The sequence below is a fragment of the Cervus elaphus genome, chromosome 20, assembly GCF_910594005.1.
Source record: "Cervus elaphus chromosome 20, mCerEla1.1, whole genome shotgun sequence".
Lineage (NCBI taxonomy): Eukaryota > Metazoa > Chordata > Mammalia > Artiodactyla > Cervidae > Cervus > Cervus elaphus.
This window is the reverse complement of record NC_057834.1, coordinates 57418367-57443863: the sequence shown is the minus strand read 5'-3', so window position 1 is coordinate 57443863 and position 25497 is coordinate 57418367. Positions and strand designations below refer to the sequence as shown.

Genomic DNA, 25497 nt, shown 5'->3' with positions numbered 1-25497 from the left:
CTCACACTGCTCAGCTCCCTGGTCAGGAGAGAGGCGGGCAGAGATCAGGAGTTACTTTCTTAACAGATAACACCTGTTTTGCACTAATCCTTCTACCTTACAGAGATCTCCTGGAGGTGAGGACCTGCAATGGAATGGCTGCATCTTCCCAGGAAAATTCCATGCATAGCACTGGTCTAGGCACCAGATGACAAGCATCAGTCCCTTACAAGTGCCCTGTTTGCTGACTACCCTGTGGATGGAATCTCTTGTCCTGCACTAACGTGGGCTTCTGTTAGTAGACTGGTTCCTGTTGCCCCAGCAACACAGCAATAGTGGAGGTGGCAGCAAACGGCTGTTAAATCACTTAATCAGTTGTGGTCCATAGGCCCTGTGCCAACCAGGGGCGGTTACAGCTTTGCCAGACTTAGTCACCACCGCCTGTAACTTAATGTGGCTGACATCGTTATAAACACACACAGAACAGGCAAATAGTAAGTCCCCAACAAATACATCTTGCTTGATTGATTTCAGAATCATGAGGACGTTATATTATGTCCCTTACAGTTTTATTCCTGAGTCTATTTTCTTATACTCAAGACCTTGGCAAACCAGTAATTTCCATAGGATGTGTATGGCCAGACTACCCCCCTCAGCCACCCCATTCCTTGGCTCTTCATAAGGATTTATCAATAACAACATACCCATTCTGTTTAGGCTGTTATTATGGTTCTATCCTGAAACATCCTGTAGTGGTTATTTTTTGGAAACATCATTTGGTTCATAATCTCTTAGCAACAGAACTTGAGGGCTAACGGCCGATGCAACTCCAAGCAAGATGATTGTGTCTCGTGCGTGGGCAAACAAACCCACAGCAGCCAAGTCGGAGCACCCTCTGATTATGGGTTTCATTGTTTTAGGTCATTGAACGTCACCAGCACCCACCACGAGCCAGGCTTGCTTTGTGACATGGCTGAGAGCATATGCTGTGACAGCCATGCACCCAGGGCCTCGGAGAACTTTCAGTCCCGGGGTGCCCAAGGCTGCAGTCATAGACATGTCTCCTCCTGGTACAGGTCCCAGAGTGTGTATCTGACTGGGAAGAGGAGGGGGCAGGAGCAGTGACCCCTCGCTCTGTGCCTGTCTGCACTTTATGTCATCACAACCCTTCTTCCCAGCATTGTTAGGACTGTCCTGCCATGTGACAGCTGAGGAAGTGGCAGCTCGAGCATATGAAGCCACCAGCCATGGCCACAGGTTGGCAGAGGCAGAGGCAGGATTGGAATCCAGACCTGCCCAAGCTCCCAGCCTCCATCCTTTCTTTCTCTCCTTTCATCTTGCTTTTTATTTTTTATTTTGATAGTTCATACTCCTAGAGCAAGGGCTCCTATTGCAAACATTAAACCACAAGCATGGCCTTTGATTCTTTGAGCCCATATTCACACATCTAGGAAGAGAAAAAGCAAACTGTGATCCATGTACATGGAGGAAAACCAAAGGCTCATGGATAATCACACTGGAGTGTTTTTGTTTCTATTTTTATTTTTATGTTTTGGCCACTCCACGCAGTATGCAGGATCTTAGTTCCCTGACCCAGAATTGAGTTCGTGTTCTCTGCAGTGGAAGCAGAGTTTGAAGTATGGGGCCACCAGGGAATTCCCTCAAGTAGGAGTTTTGAAATTTCTACAGCTGAGAACCCAGAAGCCACAGGCCTTACAGGTCCTTCTGGATGTCCCTCAGTGTATCTGCACTTTTCTTCAGTTGAGCAACCTTATCAGCCTTCAGCTTTTGGTTGCTAACACTGGTTAACCCCTGGACATTAAGGACACATGGATGATTGAGGAAGACTTCATTCTAAATGCCATGCATCCTCTTCACCATTGTGACACCAGATGAATCCTGGATAGATTTTTCACCATGGATTCAATGAGATGAGTCACATGTCATCCAACAGACCAGTTGGTTACCCTTTTAGCTTGATGATTTCACAGGCACTTTCCACTACCACTTTACATACTTCCTTCCAATTTTTACTATTATTGTTCTTTCCCATTTCTGGGCTCAGTTCCCGAACAGAAATGCTGGCCACATATATTCTACTCCAAACAGCTACACTTGAGTCGCTGTGTTCTCCCCAAATCCATCCATGACAGCTGCTGGAATGAATGCCAAGTTTTCAACCATAAAATAGTGAAACTTTGACACCCACTTTCAATCACATGGTGCTTGAGTCATCCACTTAGTTTCCAGGTAATATATATGAGGATATCCACTGGGTTGGAAGCCACACTTATGATGCAAATGGGACTGTACTTGATGATCGCAGGAATGATGAATTTGAAGAAAACTTCTCCGCACCGGACTGAATTGACTCTCTCTCTCTCACTGGTGGACTCCTGCAGTTATCCCCATAGTCACAGGGTCATCTGTTCTCTGCCACAATTTTAAGTGTCTGAAGAAAGATGTTCCCATGCTGCAGATGCATTTCCAAGCATCCACAAGGGCAAGTTCATCAGCCAGGGACTTTCCAAGAATGCTGATGGCACATGCCATACCTACTTGTCCAACACCCACTGCAATGATTTTTTTGTTTGCGACTGTTGCCTCCTCTCCTGCAGCCATGCAATCAGTTTTTCCTTAAGAGTTGCCCTTGTTCACAGGAGAGAGAAGGCTCGGGAGACAGTGGTAATAGTTGTGCAAAGGACGACTATTGTGCAATGTTAACTGTGTGCTCAGCCTCCCCTCTTTCTGTTCATCTTGTTCATAAATTCAAGTACCTAGGGGAACCTAGGACTTCATTCGATGTGTGGTCTCTCTAAGGCTGTTCTCCAGAAGGCAGCACATGAGGGCCATTGCCACACACCAGTTCCACAGGTCAAAACCACGCACACGATGCGCACCTCCTGCAGCCACGGACCTCAGCCTTCCCAGGCAGTGTGGGGCTCATAATCCTCCTTTTATTTTGGTCACTTCCCACAGCTGAGACCACGGTTCTCCTTCTGTGTCAGATAGAAATAAAAATCAAAATAATTAGCTACCACGTATTACTCTGAGCTGGAAGTTTGATTTACAAGCCTTTATTTACTCCTTAAAACCTTATAAGGGCATTTACAGTTCAGGAAATTGGGTGTCAGAGTAGTTGAGTGACTTACTGTAAGTCACATAAAGGAGGTTCTTTTGGCGACACCCACAGTCACCCTCCACGCTTCCTACAGCTCTGTTACTCATGAGCAGAGGTGGAATTACTGAGAAAATCCTTGATGCCTATGCTCGGGGCCCCCTTGCTCACACCTACCCCTTCCAAGCCCTAGAGGTCTATTCACAGAGCCATGTGTTTTGTGAAATTTGAAAAAATAAGATGTTTTAATGTTTATTTTCCAGAGGGAAGCCTCACTCAGGTTCCATAGAACCTGGACACCCTGTTCATGAGCGTATGCCTTAAACATCTTATCTAAAACTTTGCTTCTGCCTTCTGTCTCCTTTCCCGACTTTATTTGCTCTCCTTGGCACTGTTGCTAACACACCATGTACTTTATGTACTTATCTTATTTACTGCATATCATAGGCACCACTCACTAAGTGTTCTGGGGTGAATGAAGGCAGCCATTGTCCTTCCACAAAAGCTGTTCTGTGTAGTAAGTTGTTTTCATGTTATAGACAATTTATAAAGATGGAGGAAATGGCTTGCTCAAAGGCACCCGCCAACAAGTCCAGTCCCCGTTCTCCTGACCTGAGCTACCTTTGGACTTGGCCCTGCCTAGGTTTCCTCTGGCCATGACATCATAACTTACTTATAGACCAGACATCATTTTATTGGTGTTTCATCCTTGACTCGTCTCTCTCGCAACCATCTCCCCCTACCCTCCAAGTCCTACCAGCCACCTCCCAAATATCCATCAGACCCAATCACTTCTCCCCACAGTCCCTACCATAGACAGGGTCTTCATCTACCTCCCACTGGTCTCCCTGCCCCCGTGTCTTCCCCTCAGCTTCCAGAGGCTGATCCAATCAAGTCACTCTCCTGCTGGAACTATCCCATGAATTCGTATTTCTTAGAGGTCAGGTTTGAAATCCTCAGCCTGACCCATGAGGCCCACGGTGGTTTTTATTTTTTCCAGTTCCTCAAACTCACCATCTCCTTCCTGACTCAGAGCCCGTGTACATGTTCCACCCACTTTTGGTGCCATAGCAGTCTTCCTCTCTTCCCTCTCCATCTTTCTACTTAATTTCTACTCACCCTTTTGCTCTCAAAGCAGCATCATTTCCTCGGGGCTACCTTCCTTGTCCACCCACACTGGGTGAGAGCCCTTTGAACGGTTTTCACAGCTTCCTGTATATCTCTGCAAAGAACTGATTACAACTGTCATTAAATAACCAACTGTATTCTCTTGCGGGGTTTGATCTGCCCTTGTGGCCCCTCCCTCCATCCTCTTCCCCAGATGTGGTGGGCCTTGCTCACTGCTGTACCTTTGTATTGTTTGTTTCCTATTGGAGTACAGTTGATGGACAATGTTGTGTTAGTTTCATATGTACCACATGTTTTGTTTGTTTGGCTTAAGGCAGGGGTCCCCAACCTCTGGGCTGCAGAGAGGTACCTCCTGTCAGATCAGGGTGGCATTAGATCAGAAATGAAGTACACAATAAATATAATATGCTTGAATCATCCTGAAACCATCCCCCTCATCCCCTCTGATCTTTGGAAAAATTTTCTTCCATGAAACTGGTGTCTGGTGTCAAAAAGTTTGGGGACCGCTGGCTTAAAGGTTAAAGACAAGTGTTCCTCTCTCACATATGCCCCTTGAGGTAAGTTTTCCTTATCAGCTGGCAGCAGTGCTCCATGTGGTCCTTTGGGACCCAGGTCCTTTCCTCCAGTGGCCCTGTCATCCTAGGAGTTGTCATCTGCATCGTGGAGGCTGGATCATTGCCACATCTGGGTTGGAGTCAGCAGGAAGGGGAAGAGTTTCCTTGGTCTTGGCTTGGTTCCAGATATCTATTACTGGATAACAAACCACTCTGAAATAGTACTATAAAATATCAGCTATTTCATTATTCTCATTGATTCCGTGGGTCTGTGAGGAATGCCGGGAGTTTGGGCAGAATTCTTGGACCATGGCTTGTGTCTGTACTCTACAATGTCTGGGGCCTCATCTAGGAAGACTCAGATGGCTAGGGGTGACTCAAGTGGTAGGGGTTGAATTGTCTGGGGGTGTCTTCACTCACCTGGTGCTTGGCTAGAAGACTGGGCTCAGTGGGGCCTGTTCCAGGGCACTGACATGTGGCCTCTCTAACTTGGGGTCCTCACAGGAGTTGGACTTCTTTTACTGAGACTTGGGCATCAAGGGTGAGTCTTCCCTCAAGGTAGAAGCTGCCCAGCCTTCTATGCCTTAGCCTCAGCGATAGCATGACTTTCCACTTTCCTCTGGGATGAAGACCACCCAGGTTCAAGTGGAGCTGTCATAGACACCCATCACTTGGTAGTTGAGAGTCAAAGAATGTGTGTCATATTTTAAAACCATTATAGCCCGAGGGGCTAATACCAGCTCCGCTCACATTCCCCTGGTGAGAATGTAGTCATACGAGTGCATGCGTGCATGTGTGTGCTCAGTTATGCCTGACTCTTTGCAACCCCACAGACTGTAGCCCACCAGGCTCCCCTGCCCATGGGATTTTCCAGGCAAGAATATTGGAGTGGGTTGCCATTTGCTTCTCCAGAGGACCTTCTTGACCTAGGGATCAAACCCACGTCTCTTGCATCTCCTGCGTTGGCAGGTGGATTCTTTATCAACTGAGCCACCAGGGAAGCCCGTGTAGTCACATAGCCCTTTCTAAATGCACGGAGGTGGGAAATACTATCCCCAGAAGGGCAGCCATACTCCCAGCTTGAAGTTCATCATAGTGGAAAAGGGAGAATGGGTTTGGTGGGCTGTTTCCTCTCTGCCACGGTCTGTTCCTCTGGCCACCAAGCATGTGTGCACCCCTCTTCCCACATGCAATACACATCTCTTCAGGAAAAAAAAAACAAAATTCTAGTGATTGAATCCACTGCTGCCTGTTTATAGAACAAATCACTGATTGGATGTTGGCAGTGCCTCTGTGTTCACTCATCCATTATGGATGGTCCACTTCTTAACCTAGAGCCTCAACATCAGCTAGTTCTAAATGGGAAGGCAAAATCAGTTAGTTGTGGCCTGTTGAATGGAGAGAAATCTGCTTTTACCTTTATCTCAGTACTTCATTCAATCTATTTACAGAGTGGGAACATCAATAAATGTTCATTGAAAAGAATATCATCTAAAATTAATTCCAGATGGATCAAAGATCAAGTGTAAAAATCAGCCCATAAAATGCTAGGGTTCAAAAAGGGTAAGAGCAGACAGCTTACAGAAGAAAATAAACAAAAGGCCAAAAGTGGTATGAAAAAGCATGTTCTCGAGGATGTGGGGAAATAGAAACTCTCACATGTAGTTTGTTGGTGTTTGAGTTGCTCATTTTTAGACGGGAGGTTGGCAATATCTTTCGAGGTGTCAAATGTTCAATATTTTTTACTTAGAAACTCCACTTTCAGGTATTTATGATACAGATATATAGTATTCCCACAAGTGAGCAAAACTATATGTCAAGAATGTTCCGTGTAGGCTTGTTTAGAATAGCTAAGCCTCTGGAAACCACCTAAATACCCTTCCATGGGAAACTATCAAATAAAGTAGAATCTCATGCAGCTGTTAAAAAGAACACAGTAGAATTAGTAGTACTAACACAGAAAAATTCCAAGGAACAGTGATAACTGGAAACGAAAGGCATGTTGGAGAACATTATGCATGGTGTAAGCTCACGTGTATAATGAAAGAAAACAAACTAATATATTCATTTGTATTAAAAGATACCCGGAAAGAGTCATAGAAAGTTTTAACAATGGTTACTTCAAGGGGGAAGTGAGTTTAAGGCTGGGGAAAGCAGGAGAAAGTTTACTTTTGGCTCTGTATCTTCTCTACTACATGGATTATTTTACAACATCCATGCATCACTTCTATAGGAGAATCAAATTCAGAATAGTGGTTACCTCTAGGGATTCCCTTGTGGCTCAGACAGTAAAGAGTCTGCCTGCAATGCAGGAGACCTGGGTTCGATCCCTGGGTCGGGAAGATCCCCTGGAGAAGGAAATGGCTACCCACTCCAATATTCTTGCCTGGAGAATTCCATGGATAGAGAAGCTGGCAGGCTACAGCCCATGGGGTTGCATAGTTGAACATGACTGAGCCACTTCACTTCACTGCACTTTTCTAGGGAAGAAGGGAAGGACATGGTGGAGAGGCTGTAGGGCTCTTTAGCTGTATGTATAATGTTATGTTTCTAAAAGAAACTGAAATGGTTAAATCGGTAAATTTTGTGTTAGTATATTGTACCACAGCAAAAAGAGGGAAAAAATGTGACAATCTCTTACGAACTGGTAAAGCTGGATACTAGGATGCTCATTATATAATCCCTCTGCTTTTTCACATTTTAAAAACATTTCACAACTTTTTTTTCTAAAAAGACTCACTCAATAAACAAGATAAAATAAAGGGAAAGGAAACCAGAAAAATGAAGCAAAAGGGACATCCAGGCAGTAAAAGAAACAGTCTCATGGTGAACACCTTTAATAAGCAGCTCGGTAAATTCAAGGACAGTCTCAGCAGAGACGTGCACACTAGTGTTTCCTGCTCTGAGCTCAGGACGCTGAGACGTCAGGAGCACAAGAGACACGGCTGGCATTGCTCGGAAAAAGGAAATTTGCCACTGCATTGCAGAGACTTAAGAGACTGTCATAGGTGCAGGCAAGAGCTGGCGAGAGCCCGGGCCATGTGAGCTGTCTCCTCTCAACCTACAAAGCAGCGCGGCAGCCCTGCTGTCCTTTCCCAGTTGCCCTCCCCACCGCCCCTTCGCCCACTCCTACCCTGGGGATCTGGGCAAGCAGCGGCCTCTCATGCAGGCGGGCACACTCTTCCTTGCCCTCGGCCCCTGCCCACCCTGCAGGGTCTTAATCTGCTGCACCTGCAGTTCTTTGATCCTTATTGGTTTCCTTTCTTTTGAAAAAATTGACCACAGTGCTGTTCTGACTCTGATGTTTTGAAAACCCTCTTCCTGTGAGCTTGAAATGCGGGTGATAAAGAAGTAAAGGGCAGAGGGCTGCGGGTTTCACCAGGGGCCTTTGTTCTGGGCACGGAAGCGATATCTCAGGTAGACAGAAGTGGGGTGAGGGCCTGGAGTCTGACTTTGAGGTTCCAAGGGCTGCCCCAGAGGGGCTTGGCATCCAGGGGCAGGTGGCTGCCTAGGGTGCCCTGTGAGGTGGTGAGCTCCCTCTCCATTGCTCCCAGTGGGCTCAGTCACTCAGTCGTGGCTGACTCTTTACCACTCCATGGACTGTAGCCTGCTAGGCTCCTCAGTCCATGGAATTTTCCAGGCAAGAATATTGGAGTGGGTTGCCATTGTCCCGCCTAGATGACACGTGTCTAGGGTGCCTGGGAGGATTTCTTCACAGGGAGGTGGACTAGTGCTGCCCAGTTCCCTTCTAGCTGGGCCCATGATTCTGGGCAGGGCTAGGAGGCCTGGCCCTGCCGTCTGTCCCTCCACTGACCTCAGCCATCCAGAGCGCAGACCTGGGCTGTGACTAGCCTGTTGCTGCTTCTCTCCAGAGGGGCCGAGGTGAGACATTGCCCTACCTACAGCTCCACTGTGTGTGTCTGTGGGTGTGGTTGTGTGTGTGCATGCGCACACCTCAGGGTCCTGCAGAGAGAGAGAGACTGCTTCTGGGTTCCAGTCCTGGCAGGCCTCCACGACCTGCTGAGCAAGCCTCTCATTGGTGTGGTGTTCAGATGTCCAGGGTTTCTGGGCTGGATGTCCAGGGTGTCTGGCTCCTTAGTGGCCTCGATTTTGTGTTCTCATTGCTGACTCTTAGAAACCAAGTGCTGGCAGCCAGTCAATGCACTCGGGGCTCCAAGCTGGAATCCTTAATTTCATCATTGAATTTCAAATTTGGAACAACATAAGCACACTCACTGTCCTTTGTACAGAGAAGGAAATTGAGGCCCAGGAAAGTTGAGGGGCTTTTCCAGAGTTGCTGTCTGGGAAGGGGTGGAGTTGGGACTGGGTCTCCTCTCACTTCCAGGTCTGCTCCCCAACTTCTCCACCCTACTCTGTGGTGCCCCGGGATGCTCACTTGTGGAATTGCTTTGATGGGTACCCTTACCCTCTGCTTTGACCAGTGGGGAGCATTGCCAGCTGATGGGAGGCAGAGAGGAGAGGGAATTAAGGCACTTATTCCCCCAACACCCCCTGTGGGGTTGCCACAGTCTGGCTGCGGCCCTCAACTGAGACCACAGAGATGCTCAGGCAGCCTCTCCACTCACAACGGTCTGGTCACCTCCCCAGGCCAGCAGGCCTAGCAGTGGGATAGACGGCTGCCCTTGGTCCAGGCTCCTGCAATCCTTTCCTACACCCTGCTCTTACCTTTGAAAAGAATCTCTTTACTGAATGCTCCTCTAATGGTCCAATTGAAGTATGCTGCCTGTTCCCTGCTAGGATCTTCCTGATCCATACCATCCTTCCAGCTCATCAGCAAGGACCCCTGGGTCTGATGAGTCATCACAGATGGAGGCCCATGGGGGCTGGAGGTGGGCTCTCTAATTCCTGCTCTTCTTTCTGCCTCTGCCCACACCTCACTCCCCTGACTGACTGCTTTGCCTCCAGCCCCCACCTGTCATTCTTCCCCTGCCAGATGTCTGGGGATGTTTAAGGGATGAGAGTGACAGTTAAGCAACTTTCACCCCTACCCTGTCCAACCATGATACATCCGGGAAGTGATGCTTTGAGGTCTTGGACATCACAGGCCAGTCAAAGAGACCCTGGGTCCTTGGGACAAGGTGTCCTGGAAGCCAGTGCACAGAGATAGGGTGATTTCACATTGCTGGAAGAAACCTCTTCCCCGAGGACTCTCGTTCAGGAAAGCTCACCCACCCACTCACTCACTTGCAATGCAGAGGCGCACTCCCTACCAAGCCCATCCCCGAGGGACCTACACGTCACTTCCTCAAGGAGACTCTCCCTAGCCCTTGGCTGAAGCTAACTGTCCTATGATGTGTTCCCAGTACATCCCATCCCTCCTCGTTTTGTAACTTTCATCGCGCCAACATCACTTATCCATCATCTATATCCTCTGGTGCTCCATCCTCTCCCTAAGAGCAGGCCCTGTGTTTGTGCTGCTGACCACTGTACCCCCGGCACGGTGCAGGGCAGACTGTAGGGGTTCAGCAAATTGGTGAATTGAAATGGAAAAGCAACACTGCAATCCACAGCATGCAGATTACCCCTCTTATCTCTTGGTAGAAACTGAGAGAGCAATGACACGCCATGGCAGGCTGAAGAAGACATCAGCCTGAAGCGGCTGGAGGTGGGGCTCTGGCCTGGCTGTGCCTTGTAGTAACTGGAGACTCCCATCAGTCTCTGGGCTTTAGGTTCCTTAGTAAGATGAAATAATACATACGTTAATGTTTTTGGGGCTTCGTAACAAATTATTATAAACTTCACAACTTAAAACAGCACATGTTTGTTATCTACAGTGTCCGTGGGTCAGGAGCTGGGTCCTTTATGAGGCTGCAGTCAAGATGCTGGACAGGGGTGCATGTGTATACCTGTGGCTGATTCGTGTTGATCTATGGCAGAACCCAGCACAATATTATAAAGCAAATATCTTGCAATAAAAAATTAAAGAAAAAAAAAAAAAAGATGACAAGCAGGGCTGCATTCCTATCTGGAGACTCCAGTGAGGATGGATTCACTTCCAGGCTCACACAGGTTGTTGGCAAAATTCATCTCCTTATGGTTAAAAAACTGGAATTTTGGTGGCTGTTGGCAGGGGGCTGCTCTCAGCGCTTAGAGGCCACCCACAGTTCCTTGCCATAAGACCTTCTGCATAGGCCCTCCCCGGACAAGGCAGCTTGTGTCTTCAGAGTCAGTGAGAGAGGAAGTCTCTAGCACCAGCCTGCTGGTGAGACTGGATTTTTGTAACATGTAATCACGGAAGGGACATCCAATCCCTTTTGACAATATTGGTTAGATATTGGCATAATGGTTATTCCATTGATTGCCAACAAATCCCAGGTCCTGCCCACACTCGAGGGAAGGGGATTACACAAGGGCACGAACATGAGGATATGGGGATCACCTTATAATCTGTCTCCTATGACACTAATCTGTCAAAATTCTTAAGTGAGTTAAATGAAATAAAGCACTTCAGCACTTAGTGAAAACTCAGAAAACGCCACAAAAGGCAGCTAGAGGCAGCTGTTTCTTCTTTGGCCTGCTTGGGAATAGGAAATGTTGATCCATAATTGGTCCCCAGGCCCTACCATGCCCATCAAGCTGCTTCAGCCATTTGTAAAATCTGTTTGGCTCTTGAAGGCATTTGAATTTGCCAAATGGCATTAGATAGTGTGATCAATAGGTGTTATTGTTATTGTAGCTTAAAGATCTCAGACGATTATAGTGTGTCTTATTAACTTTTCCAGCCTCTAGTGCTTAGCTTATTGGGCTTAGGATGTTGAATTCAGTCTGAATGTTTCACAAGTGTTGAGCTACAGCACTTACCAGAACAATTTGGATCTGGAGCTATATAGACCCAGAGGGCACGAGGTGGTGGGTGGGAGGGAGGGAACCGAAATAGGTTGAGTGGCCAAGTCAGGGAGGACAAGGAGCCACCTGTTGGGCCCTGCTATGGGGAGACCACAGCTCCTGTTGTTATGTTTGCCCACCTGCCTCCACCCCTAGCTTTCTCCCCTTCTTAGTGTTCAACTCCCCTCCCCACACTACCTCACCCACTCCAAGCAGGGTCTCCTTGGGATCTGGGTGTGGTGGTCCTGCCAGCGTTAATGGGGGAAGAAAAGAGGGATTCCTTTAGAGACATAGACTATCGGGGCTGGGAAAAGCCTTAGTTAGACCCCTGGAAAGGGATCAACAGCCATGTTTAGGATAAGGGAAGAGAACTCATGTCTATTGAGCACCTACTCCTGCCTCTGGGCACCACACTTTACATATTTCATTTCCTCTGTTGTTTCAACCTTCAAGGTAAAGAAACAGAAGCCCAGAGAAGGAAAGCGGCTTCCTCTCGTCACACAGCCGCTGGGAGGCAGAATTAGAACAGAACCTTGGTATCCTGAGCTGCTGGTCCAGGGTTTTCTCTCGATAGCACTCCCCCCTGGAGGGGCCTTGGTGTTGTTTGTAGCGCATGCCTGGTCCTGGCGCAGTTCTCTCTATAGAGCCCTGGTTCCCACCTTCAATTCTTCTTCCCCTCTACCTCTGTTTCCAGGACTTTCTCTGCTCGGGGTGCTCCAGACTCCTGCTGACTCGGTAGGTGGCACCTTGCTCAACCTCAGCCTGCCACTGGGGCAGCCACACAGCCCATCCAACCCAGAGTGTGGACATTCTTTCCAGCAGGGGCAGAAGCGGTTAGAAGCTCACACACCTGGGCAGCTGTCACCCAACTCGGATCTGTAGGAGACAACCCGGAGGGGTCATGTCATCATTCCTGGGCAGAGCCATGGCCCCAAGAGCCGGAGTCTCTGCAGAAGGCCCATCTGCAGAGGGTGGAAGGTGGAGGGCGAAGTCACCTGTCCTGGGGCCGGTTAGAATGGAGGTTCAGCCACCTTCCTTAGTAGAAAAGTGGAGGCCAGAAGCCCAGAGGCAGCAGGACTGTCAGGGCCTGTGAGAGTCTGAAACACTCCTCGGTCCCTCATCTGGGTGCTTTAGTTCCCTTCTCCACTTTCCCTGAAGGAGAGTGTGTGTTGGGGTGGGGGGGGTAAGCTCCTTAAAGGCAGGTCTTCAGGGTGGGGAGAGAAAGACAGCTGGGTACCAATGTTACTTTTGCACTCAAAATAGGTCTGGGGAGAGCTAGGGGCAGACGTCCAGGCTGAGACAAGCTGGCTATGCCCCTGCAGGGGGGAGCTGCTGGGGCCTGAGCCAGGGGCTGCGCTGGGAGCACTGGGAGCCAGAGTGGGGGCTCAGACAGGCTGACACTGCCCCTGAGCCTGGACTGTTCCAAGAAAACACTCTAGGACCAGTCAGTGACCCAGGGAAGAACATCCTGCAACCTAGTTATACTTCCTTTCAAAAGTTATAGGAGTAGAACCTAGAAAAAGAGAAAGAACACAACATACACCCCCCCACACACACACACACATACACACACGCACACCTCTTTCTCACCTACTGTGAAATATGGGCTTCAGACCCCTCACTTCCCTGGGCCTGCAGAATCATACGAAGCCCACCTAGTCACACACAACCATCCACAGACACACACTGTCACACACCATGACTGTCAGCAGCACACAGCCACGTGGAGTCACAGGTCACGAAAGGCGACCATGCATTCACACACCATGACACGCAAGCACATGTGAACACACACACAGTGCACAGTGAGACTTAACCTCATGCACTGATGCTCACCCGTGGTGTGTGATCACATAACTGGGCGCTGTGACATGCAGGGATTCTGAATCTGCACGGTCACGCACAGGCTCATACCACCTTACACAACCACAGACACACTCAGCCACACTCACAGGCGGGTGAGGACACACAGTCGTAGGCAACTGGGCAGAACCACACACTGTCGCCGGCAATCAGAGGAAAGACCCGGCAGGTCCCAAATGTACTTTGACACAAGCGGCAGGGCAGGGGGCTGGGGGCACCTTGTTCTCTGAAATGGGGGTCGGCGAGGGCCTGGCTGTGACTGAGTCAGGGACAGAGGAGTCCACTCAGCCCTCCAGTTGGCCCATTTACTGGTCATCCCTCACAGCAGCAGAAACTGGGAAGGAGGTTAGTCGTCTCTGCTTCCCGTCCAGCAGAGCATTCCTGGGTCCTGATGCAGTGTCCGCAGCCTCTTCCCCCCCTCCCCTCCAGTCCACTGGGCTCCAGGCAGGAAGCTCGGACCCAGGGGGACTGTGGTGAGTCAGCAGGAAAGGGCTCAGGGAATTGGGCTTGCAGTTGCTGAAGCTTCTGAGCGAGGAATGGCTGCCATTCTTGTGAGGGGCTGTCCATTGGAGGTCACTCCTCCAGGGAAGAGAGGGTTACAGCCTCGGGACTTGGTGGTGATGGCATTTCTCAGCCCACCCTGTGTGTGAAGAAGCAGATGTAAGGGGCCATGCTCCCCCACAGGCTGCGCTCGGACCTCCGTTGCCTGCTGTGGGCTCTGTCTCTGCATGGTCCTCAGCTGGGCTTGGCCCACTTGCAGCGCTGCGGCCCCAGCACTGTACCCTGCTCTCCTCCATCATGGACTCATTTGTTTATTCAACCATTCATGGAGCACCGACATGCAGGATCTGTACCTTCCAATGGGGAGGGTGACCTAAAAGATGATTCCAGGTCAATGCGGGGACAGAGATGCACTCAGGCTTTTGTGAAAGCTGCTGGGACTGGCTGCTTGGAGCCCTTGACCTCCAGCCTCTGCAACAGAGACCAGGATGGCTGCTGATGGTGGTGGTGTCCTTCCCTTAGGGTGTTTTTGACCTCTGACCTCTCCCAAACGAGGCAGGTAGCACCCCAGGATGGCTCTTTCAGGAAAGGCATGAGTGTTCCCAAGTGTTAATAATATGGCCCTTTTCATTTTCCCAGGAGTCAGGGAAATACTTTCTCAGATCTGAAGGACAACATTTTAAATGCCACATCCAAAGGAAATTTTTGTAAAACGACTTCCTGCCTCCTGCAACTCAGAAGAGTCCCTACAAACATTCTCCTTGCTGCCTCAGGGTTATATCACAAACTTCCGTTCATACCAGACCAGATATAGTGGTCCTTTCTTGGATTCAGAGGAGGTGGTCAAAAATACTCACGGAAGAAACAAACACACACACTAATGAGCCCAGACCTCTGGGTGGAAAGATTGGAAAGAGGCAGCAAAATTTCCAAAGACTTCTAGATATGGGTATGGGGCTTAGGGGGTGGTGGACGCTGCAGGGGTCTTTCTTTTGCTCCCTGAACTCTTCTCAAGAGGAGCCTGACTCTACGTGCCCTCCTTTCTTCTTCACTGCAGAGCTCAGCTGCTTCTCCTGCTCTGGGTACCACATTGCATCCTCCCAGCATTGTCCGAAGACTGCGTCCCCAGCCTCATCTCATCCCCCATTCCTGGCTGTCCCTGAGCTTAAAGACAAGCATCAGCCAAGTTCCTTTTAACCCCTTCTAATCACTCCATGGAAATGAGAACAGCAGAGAAGTTATGAAAGTTCTGGAATCTCACAGAGTTCTTACATCTCAATCAACTCTCCATTTGAAAAAAAGAAAATTCACTCCTGCCTTGCATGTATAATGCAATTTTTAAAACTCCAGATAGGTAAAGTACTTAAATATAAAAAAGAAACCACAGACGTCATGAAGAAAGCCACGACTGACGTTTTATTGTGTGTTATTTTAGGGGGAGTGAGACCTTTTAGGCAGAAAACCAGAAAAGCCTGATATACTGAACCACACAAAATTTGTTAAGTTCTGACAACAAAAGCTCTCTATAAAAAGTCAAAACACAAAGGACAAGCTGGAGAAAATATCTGCAACAGATTAAACAAAGGGCTTATATCCCTAATTTACAAAGAGCTTTCACAAATCAACAGCAGAAAGACAACTCAATAAAAAAATGAACAAAGGCCACAAGCAGGTAATCCATAGAAGAATTATAATTAGTTAATAAATGTGTGCAAAGATGTTCACTCTACCTTGAAGTTTTAAAAAATCAAATTAACTCTTTGTGTGTGTTAGTCACTCAGTTGTGTCTGACTCTTTGCGACCCCATGGACTGTAGCCCACCAGGCTCCTCTGTCCATGGAATTCTCCAGGCAAGAATACTGGAGTGGGTAGCCATTTCCTCCTCCAAAGGATCTTCCTTACCCAGGGATCGAACCCAGATCTCTTGCATTGCAGGTGGATTCTTTTCCACTGAGCCACCAGGGAAGCCCCACTGGTATAGCCAACATTAGAAAGATGGGTAATATTTAGTATGTATTAACACTAACAAGAAGAGGGTTGATGGACCTTTCTATAGACAGTATTGTTGGAAGGAGAAACGGGTAAAACCTTTGTGGAGGGTAATTTAGCAATGTCTATTAAAGTTTGAATATGCAAGCCCTTGGTCCCAACAGTTCTATTTCTAGGAATTTATCCTTACATTAAGGTATATGCTCACATATCAGGATGCTTATGGTGCATTTTAGGGGAGGTGGTATGAATTTGCTCCTCATACACTTGTGCTTGTGCTCTACCCCCTTGGGATTCTATAGGCACCAGGGTGGGGGGTTTATACAGCCCAGAAAACCCACTTGCTTTTCTCTAAGTAGGACCACTTTGAACCCATTCATCCTTAAACATATTCATGAACCCCTGTTGGTTACCCCATCAGCGTGGTTTCTGTAGTGTAGTGGTTACCATGTTCGCCTAACACGGGGAAGATCCCCGGTTGGAAACCTGGCGGAAACAAATTCACTTTTAGCTCGTTCCTCGTTAGTATAGTGGTGAGTATCCCCGCCTGTCACGCGGGAGACCGGGGTTCGATTCCCCGACGGGGAGGAGTACACAACGTGTTGGGCTTCCCTGGTGGCTCAGAGGTTAAAGCGTCTGCCTGCAATGCAGGAGACCCAGGTTCGATCCCTGAGTTGGGAAGATCCCCTGGAGAAGGAAATGGCAACCCACTCCAGTATTCTTGCCTGGAGAATCCCATGGAGGGAGGAGCCTGGTAGGCTACAGTCCATGGGGTCGCAAAGACTCGGACACGACTGAGCGACTTCACTCACTCAGTTTCTACTCTCCTATTTCCCCTTTCCCAACATCCTAATTTTTATTAGATAAATACCTCTGACTTTGGGGAAATCATCTGCTTCTATGACCTCAGAGGATTAAACTCTCTGGAAACACATGACCCAGACTAGATCTGTCAGGATATTCCATCTTCCCATGACTGTGATTGGTTCAGTGGTAAGCACATGACCTAAACTGGTCCAGTCAAGATGCATCTCAAGAGTTTTACTGTAAAGAGACTAGGACAGAGACATTTCTTTTCCTGTGAGTAGTGTCATGAATGAATGTGGGCCCTGAACTAAGTCTTTTCACTATAAGGGAAAAAAATGATTCTGTGGACAAAACTAACCTACAGAGCAGGACTGAGTCAAGAGAACCACGGGAAAACAGAAGCAGAGCCTGAGGCTATTGAGAACCTCGGAATCAAACCACACCTGAATCCCACTCAGCCCCTAGGATTTTCTGACACAGGAAGCAATACGTTCTCTCTATTGTCTAAGCCAGATGGAGAGGAGATGTTTGTGTGCTTGCAGTGGAAGCTCCCACAAACGCAGAGCCCCTTCCCTCTCTGACAATCTGGTTCTTTGTCTCTGTGATGCTCAGTCTTGGAAAACAAGGGCTGATTAATTCTTCCTAGGAGCTAGGGAAGCCCCAGATTTTTTCACTGAAGGCTTGATTACTTTGAGGTGTGTTGGGGTGGTGTGTGAAGGAGAGAGAAAAATGCCTCCCCATCATTGTGAGCCTCCTGTAGCAATGTTGGCAAGTCAGCTATTTCACTGAACTATCTCGCCACATTTATTTCAACTGGAAAATTAAAAACAATCCAAATGCCCATGAATAGGGTAACTACTCATGCTCTTTGACAGCAGCCTTTAGAAATAGGGAGGAAATGCTACATGGACTGCCATGAAAGACACCCCAAATATTTCATTTTTGGAAAAAAAAGATTGAAAAATAGGATGAGTAGTATAATCCCACTTTGCTTTCTAAAATTACAAGTATATGCTTCTATCTGGATAGAAAAAGTTCTAGAAAGAAGATCACTTTACACGGCAATTTTTTTTTTTTTTTAATCTCCAGAGGCTGGCATTCTGAAGGATTAGCATTTTCTATTTTTTTCATGTCCTTATTGAATTCTTACGATCCTGGCATCTGATCTATAGTTCCCTGTTTCCTTTTGTGGTGGTAACTAGAGGCCTCAAGGAAGCTGTCATTGCCTGGGTGTGCAGTCCAACTCCCCCATTCCTCCCAGAAACTCCAAGCCTGGCCTGTCTGCAGATCTATACAAAGCACCTCCAGGATGGGCAGGGCTTCAGATCAGTGCTGAGTTTTCAGTGGTTCTTACCCTGGTGTTTGGTGCCAGGGAGATAGTGATAGGGCAGCACGCCAGGGCTGAGCGGTGACCTGCTATCTGATTTGGTTGGTGGAAGACACTGGCTTGGATAATAGGTTGAATGTGTGGCGGTGGGTTAGTCACTAAGTCATGTCCGACTCTTACAAGCCCGTGGACTGTAGCCCACCAGACTCCTCTGTCCAGGGGATTCTCCAGGCAAGAGTACTGGAGTGGTTGCTGTTTCCTGCTCCGGGGGAATCTTCCCAACCCAGGGATCGATCCCACGTCTCTTGCATTGTAGGTGGTCTCCTGCATTGTAGGCAGAATCTTTACCAACTGACCCACCAGGGAAGCCCAGTGGCTGGATGATGATCCTCCAAGATATCAGATCTTCATTCCTTGAAATCTATAAACATTACCTTATATGGAAAAAAGTTCTTAGAGGATATAAGATTAAGTTAAGGGTTCTGAGGTGGAGGGATGCTTTTCTGGATTATTCAGGTAGGTTCTGAGTGCAATAACAAGAGAGGCAGAGGGAAATTTGACACAGATAGAAAAAGAGAAGGCAATGTGACCATGGATGCAGAGGCTGGAGTGATGCAGCCATAAGCCAAGGAATGTCAGCAGCCATGAGAAGCTATAGGAGGCCAAGAACAGATTCTTCCTTAAAGTCTCTGGAGGGAGCATAGCCCAGTGGAGACATTGATTTGGGCCCAGTGATACTGATTTTGGATTTCTGGCCCCTATGGCTATAAGAGAATAGATTTCTGTTGTTTTAAACCACCAAGTTCATGACAGTTTGTTACAGCAGTCATAGGAAAGCAACATAACTTTTCAAAGAAAGGCATAACTGTAACTGTACCAAATGCTCTTCCCTGCGGATCTTCCTGCCTCACTAGACACTACTCAGGCTGAAAAGAGAAGGCGGTTGCTTTCTCGAGACACCCTTGAGAGAGTCCCAGAAGCATCTGAAGAGCTCGGGCACTCCTGATGGGGGATTGTGGGGGGTTCGTGGAGCCCACCCTTGGCTCTCCACTAGGCCTCGGCTGGGGTGGGAGGCCAGAGGGGTTGCCTAGCAACCCTAGAAGTGCAGCAAGGCTCCCCACTGTGCCCTGGTTTCTAGTCAGAGCCCCTACGTGTCTGTATTGTTAGAGTGCAGAGGCTATTAAAGAAATAACAAACATCAAACCTCTGCTCAAAATAACTTCCCACATTCTAAAAATGGAATTGTGCCCAGTAGTAACATTTCTCACTCCCATAATAGTAAAATTTCTCACCCCCTCGTGCTCTGTGGGTTTGTGACTGGCCCAAGAGGGAACTGCTATTAATGACAATTTCCACCTGATGTAACCCCGTTGATGATCCACTCGCCCATGGAGGGTGACAGTCCCTTGCATCCATTGCATAACAGGCCTTTTCCCTTCCTCCCATGGAAACTCTTCAAGGGTGTTATGGTTTTGCTTGCTTTGTTATCCATCGTCTCTCTTGGGACATAAAATAATAAGTTAATAATAATAATAAATCAACTGCTTTACAATGTGCCTTACAATGTGCCAGGCATTGTCTTAAGTACCTTATGCATATTAACTTATATACTTCTTGTGAGGATCCTATGTGGTAAGTACTGCATTATTGTTCTCAATTTTTTTTTTAAATGTTCTCATTTTACAGATGGGAAACCTGAGGCATACAGAGGTTAAGAAGTTGCCCAAAGCCACACAGCTACCAGGTAGCTGAGCTGAGGTTTGAGCCCAGGATGAAAGGCTCTAGGCTATGTATTCTCCCCTCCTACTGTATGTTGCTGGCTGGAACAGCAGTGGGGAGGCTAATCTGACCAGTGACCAAGTCCTTATCTCTGTGTAAAGTGAGCTGTCTTGAGCAAGACCTAGCCTGAGACTTGGGCCTCACCAGCAGAGGAGCCATCCAGCTTTCTCATGGTCGGGGCCACAATGGCCCATAGAGGTCAACGCCCAGCACACTCTTTCCCTTGGTGCCATCCATCTTCTCTTCCTGCTGGGGGTTTTGCAAAGGTGGTGACCTTGAGCAGAGTGGGCAAAGAGGACCAGTGCCCACACCAGCTGCATCAGTGCAAGGCCAGCCTGGCTAGTTGAGATGAACAGAACCTAGAACTTGAGTGAGGAGACCTGGTCCCCAGTCCTGGTTCTCCCAGGTTTGAGATGAAGCATTATTCTCTCTGCATCCCAGACTTCCCCTCTCTAAGCCAAGGGATTAGATGTGTTTTGATGTGGGAAAGCCCCTCATAAATGCATAACTGCTCTACATATCCAAGTTGGTTTCCTGAGAGAGAGAGCAAACCCTAAACAGTGAAATCCAACCCTCATGTTCTGGAATTTGTGTGTTATCACCTCTCACTTAGACTCTGTTCCCTTACTAGCTAAATAGGGGTTAAAGATTACCCATCTCAGAGCTGTTGCCTGTCTTAAAGAGACAGGGCACCAGGTGCTGGGAAGGATGGAGCCCAGCTCCCTGGGACCCGCCAGAGAGGAGCTCCTGTTCACTTGGATTCAGAGAGGCTGGGATCCTTGGGAGATGAAAGGAAATCAGCTGAAGAGGTCAATCACAAACTGATCAGGTCTGGCATTTTTTTTTTTTTGCCCAGCAAAAATAGCACATAAGAAGACTTCTGAGTACCTCAGGTGGGAGAAGATGGGTCCCCCTCTTTAGCTCTCATCTCATGGTGCCTACAGGGCTTCCCAGGTGGCTCAGTGGTAAAGAATCTGCCTGCCAATGCAGGAAATGTGGGTTCAATCCCTGGGTCAGGAAGATCCCCCTGGAGGAGGAAATGGCAACCCACTTCAGTATTCTTGCCTTGAAAATCCCATGGACAGAGGAGCCTGGCAAGCTACAGTTCATGGGGTCGCAAAGAGTCGGACATGCCTGAGTGACCGAGGCTGCCTGCACGCACACAGAGCCAGCTCCCTACTGCCTTAGTCAGGGCTGCTTCGTACACTGGGTAACTGCCTGGATCCAGTAGGCTGATGAGTGGCCCTTCGAAGAATCTGGACCAGAGGGTTTGGCTGTCCCTGGGGGGCAGCACTCTCCCTGTCCCCCATCCAGGTCTTGGCAGAGCCCAAGTGGGTATGTTGTGAGGGGAACCCACCAGAGCTCCAAGTCCAGCCCTGGCAGGCTGCTGCCTCCTGTCCTCTGTGTTGGGGGTCCCTGGACTCCTCTTTCCCCAGAGAGGATCAGGGCAGAGGGAGACAGTACTCCTGCTGGGCGCATAGAGGAGGCTGAGGGCTGAGTGTACCCTGGCCGGCGGCCCAGGAAGCCTGAGTATGTAATTAAAAGATTGTATCTTCTTGGATCTGTCTCCAGGAACAAGGGCTCCCAGTGTTGTCCGTGTCCTGTGACCTTCGTCTGGGCATAGACCTGCTGCCTAGCTCTGATGTGTCCCTTTAGGCTGGATGGGCAGATCCATTTCAGCTGGTTCTGTACACAGAGAGAGCAGACGCTCCTTCTCTCCCTCAGACCACCTAATAGCTGCCCCTCAGGGTGATGGACATGCCTCCCATCCATTTGGTAAAGCCTTTGCTGTTGTGTTAATAAATCACGGCCGCATCTGTACTGGTAGGATATCTACACAGAGCCACCCAGCTAGTCAGCGGAGAGCCGAGCCTCAGATGTAACTCTGATGAGTGATGCACCCTGACTCCCCTGCTGGGAGGACCATGGGCTTTAAGGGTGAGGGGGGTGCAGGAGAAGAGTCCCCTCCCCCAGCACTAGATAATGGCTTTGAAGAACCCACATGGTCATGGAACACTTTGGCCTTTGCATGTAAGACCATGAAAGATCAAGTCATCATGATCTCGGCAGCTCCAAACCATCCCACTTGCCAGTAGGAAGTGAGGTTGGTAAATGTGCCCAGTAGGGAAAAGAGGCCAGCTTCTGGGACACCAAGGGGAGGGAGGACAGGGTAGACAGTGGGGGAAGGTCAAGGGCTTGGAGCCTGGGTACCAGGACAGTGGGGAGAGCCTTTAAGGGGATGAGTTGGAGGCTGCCATGTGGCCCTGTCTTTCATCTTCTCTGTGGCTGGTCAGGAGCTAGGGTTGGCATGTGCTTCTTAGGCCTGATGGCCTGGGCACAGAGGCCGAGTGGGGCCATGAGTGGCGTGTGGAGAGGTGTCAGTGTGTGTAGGAGGTCTCAGTCTGAGTGGGGTCCACACACTTCATGGAAGAATTCCGAGCAGCTGGGACCACAGTGCAGCCTGCCGACGTCCGGGCCTGGGCCGGGCCAATCACCTTCGCCTCAGTGGGAGCACCAGTTTGGCTGGACAGCTGAGCAGGCGCAGGGAGCAGATGTGGCTGGTACGAGTGCGGCTGGGGAGGCCACCGGTCCTGTGGATGAGTCAGTCGCCTGGGTCCCGTGCCAGCGCCAGTGGCTTCCTGGGATTGGGACGAGGATTCAAGGAAGGGGCGGGTGAGGGGGCTGGGAGGTGGGGAAGTGCGGCAGGAGCCGGTTCGGGGAGGCTATGGCTTGAGATGCTCCCGGCCAGCCTTGGCTCTACCTCTACGTACAACAAGAAGGCACAGCTTCAGGAGCCCCTCTGTGCACAGAGGCTGGGCAACCCAGGTTAACCCCTCCAGTGCCAACTTTGTTATACCCTGTCCCCCTGCCCCTGGCCCAAGCCTCCACGGGTGCCCCAAAGCAGGACTGGGAGGTCAAGCCTTCGTTTCCTTTCTCTCTCCGGTCAACAGAACACTGGCTTCGAGCTCTCCCAGCCTGAGAATCCTGGAGCTTCTCTTCATCTTGACGCCGTGGCCAGGAGCCAGCACCCTCCGCCACACGTGCCCTCTCTGGTCGACTCCATTTCTGCCAAGTGGCTCTGCAAAGAGGTTAAATAAGCAACCACGATCAGCTGGCTTTCCCAGAAAGGTAGCTGAAGGCCTGGGCTCCATCCGAGGAATGGATTCTAATGGTAGAATCCTGCGATCGTTGCAGGTTGGGGCTGTCAGAGGCTCTGACACCAGTAGGTCTGGACAACAAGCTGGGGTAGCCTTCTCTTGGGGCTCCTTGGAGCTGTGTTCTGAGGGCCCCACATTGGAGGGGGCTGGCTCTGCAGAGCAGGGAGCTGGGGTGTGGGGCCTTGGCTCAAAGGAGGGAGGGCAGGAGGACCACTGGTGCCATTTTCTTTATTAAACATGGGCCTCCAAAGGTCAGAGTGAGTCCCTGATTCAGGCTTGGCTGCTCTTTTGGCTCCATCTAAGGAGGGGAAGGAGGCCTGATAGACCTTTCCTGGGGACTCCCCTTTGCCTCTCTGGAGGTGGGGGACATGGACAGGGGTGAGGGAGAAGGTGGCTTTAGGGAGATTCCACGGTTACTGGAAAAAAAACACCGAGGTAGGAAAGATGACTGCATGAGATGTCTGTTTCCTGAGTAGAGCAAGGAGGAGTGGGTGGAGCTGAGGAGTTGCTGAGTAATGTCCTCCCGGGGGAGGGCCAGAAATGAGGAGGACATGTGACCCTTGGGTGGCTCAAGGGCCAGTGAAGTCACTCTTTCTCCTGGCCTCGGCTTCTCCATTCTCTCAAGATGACCGGGTGCCCTCCTGATGCAAGCTCCTCTTACAGACACATGATCAGACTCCCTGGACAGCCACCCTTCCTTCCTTCCCTCCTTCCCTCCCTACTTTCTTCCTTCTACCAGCCGCCACTGAGAAGAACAGAGAGCAGGGCTTCTGTGCTGGTGGTGGGAGTGGAGGGCACAGACACACAGATGGGTGATTCTTTCATGATGGGTTAACATCAGAGCCTGCAGAGGTCCAGGGACAGAGATGTGGGGGCCTGCAGAGAGGGGGTGGCTCTGCTCAGTCATGATGGGGAGGGCTTCACAGAGGAGGTGACATTTCCTAAAAAAAAAGGGGTGGTGACTGGTTTCAAAGAGCAAATGGGAAAAAACCTTCTGGGCAAAGGGCAAGGGCCCACTCAGGTGAGGGTAACTAAAGGAGGCACAAGGAGGGAATGCTTGCAGGGTGAAGAATGCCAGGGTGTGAATAAGCAGGAGTGATTGCTTTAGGTGGGGAGGGAGTCACCACCTAGCACAACCTGTCATCTGGACCTGATGTCAAGTCAAGAGTGAACAAGAATATTGGTTTAATGTAGAGTGTGAGGACCAGAATATGACAGGCCTGAGCTCCAGTCTAAGTTTTATCACTTAGCTGCCAAGTTTGGGCTGGGCACTTACTATGCCTGAGCCTCAGTTTCCTCATCTGTACAATGGGATCACTGTGACTCTGGGGTTTCTGTAAAAATCAGCTGTGACTATGCGTTGCAAGCTGTCAATAGCTCTGCAAACTTGAGGCCTTCTTGGGGTAGCACCTCAGCAGGAGCCCATTTCTGCATTGACCTTTTGGGGTGCTATTTCCTGGGGAGTGGCCATAGGTGGCTGCTCTCACCCCGGCTGGCTAGTGTTCAGGCAGAGGATGGTGTTTTTGGCTTTCACATACTTTCCATGGGGTCAGTTTGTTTGGGATCAGCTGCTGCCTGCCCAGTCTCAGGGGCCTCCTGTGAAGAGCTTAGGGGCAAGGGAACCAAGTTTGAATCTAGAATTAGAGGATGTTCTGGGTCTACTTCTGGTCTTTGGGTCATGAGGGCTGGGACAACCAGGCATGAGAGGGTAGGGCCAGCGTAGGATAGGACAGGGTAGGACAACAGGACAGGGATCCTGTGGCGATGGGGCAGCAAGTGAGTGAAGCGGGAATGGGTTAGAGACATAGGGGAGCTGTGGGGAGGTGGGGGAAAGGATTAAGTGAGAAACAGACGAGAGAGGAGAGAGGCGGGCAGGGCTCTGACCCTCTCTCACCCCGCCCCCAGCCACTCCCACCCCGGTCTCCGCATCCTCAGCTCCGGGGCTGCCTCTGGCAGGGAGGAAGGAAAGGGCCTATTGATGCCTCTTCTTGTGCCGCCTGCCCCATGCTGAACTATGGTAGAGACTCAGTTCCCCATGAATCTGATGGGTCCCCCTCCGTCAGCCTGGGCAGTAGCCCCGGGGATCTGTGACTCAGTAGTTCTTTGAGAGCGGGTGGGGCCCCAGCTGGCTACAGAGCTCAGTTCCCCCCAGGGCTGAGGCACTGCCTAGAGCCAGGTGGTCCTCAGCACCAGGCCTGGCTCCGGTACCCCCTCTAAGCCCTTCATCTGTGCCAGGACAGGGCCGTGCCCAGTGACTCAGTCTGGCCCTGTTTGCACTGAGTAGGTGCCATAAATATTTGTTGAATGGAATTCTCGCCTCTGGTTGGGATTTTCCACTGCAGCCACATAGCTGTTCCCAGCTCTGTTGTGGATCTAACCTGCTTCTGTGTCTGCCTGCACACACGCTGTTCCTTTGCTTTCCTGCCATGCCCTGTTCCTCCTCAGACA

General features: G+C 49.6%; 1 non-coding gene and 1 pseudogene across 1 annotated transcript; one reads left to right on the top strand and one right to left on the bottom strand.

The window, feature by feature from the left end:
* Window positions 1-1577: 1577 nt before the first annotated feature.
* LOC122676743 overlaps window positions 1578-25497 on the bottom strand; it is a 78017-nt pseudogene continuing 54097 nt past the window's right edge.
* On the top strand, window positions 16495-16566 carry TRNAD-GUC. Its single transcript has one exon. It is a non-coding gene; the product is annotated as a tRNA-Asp (tRNA).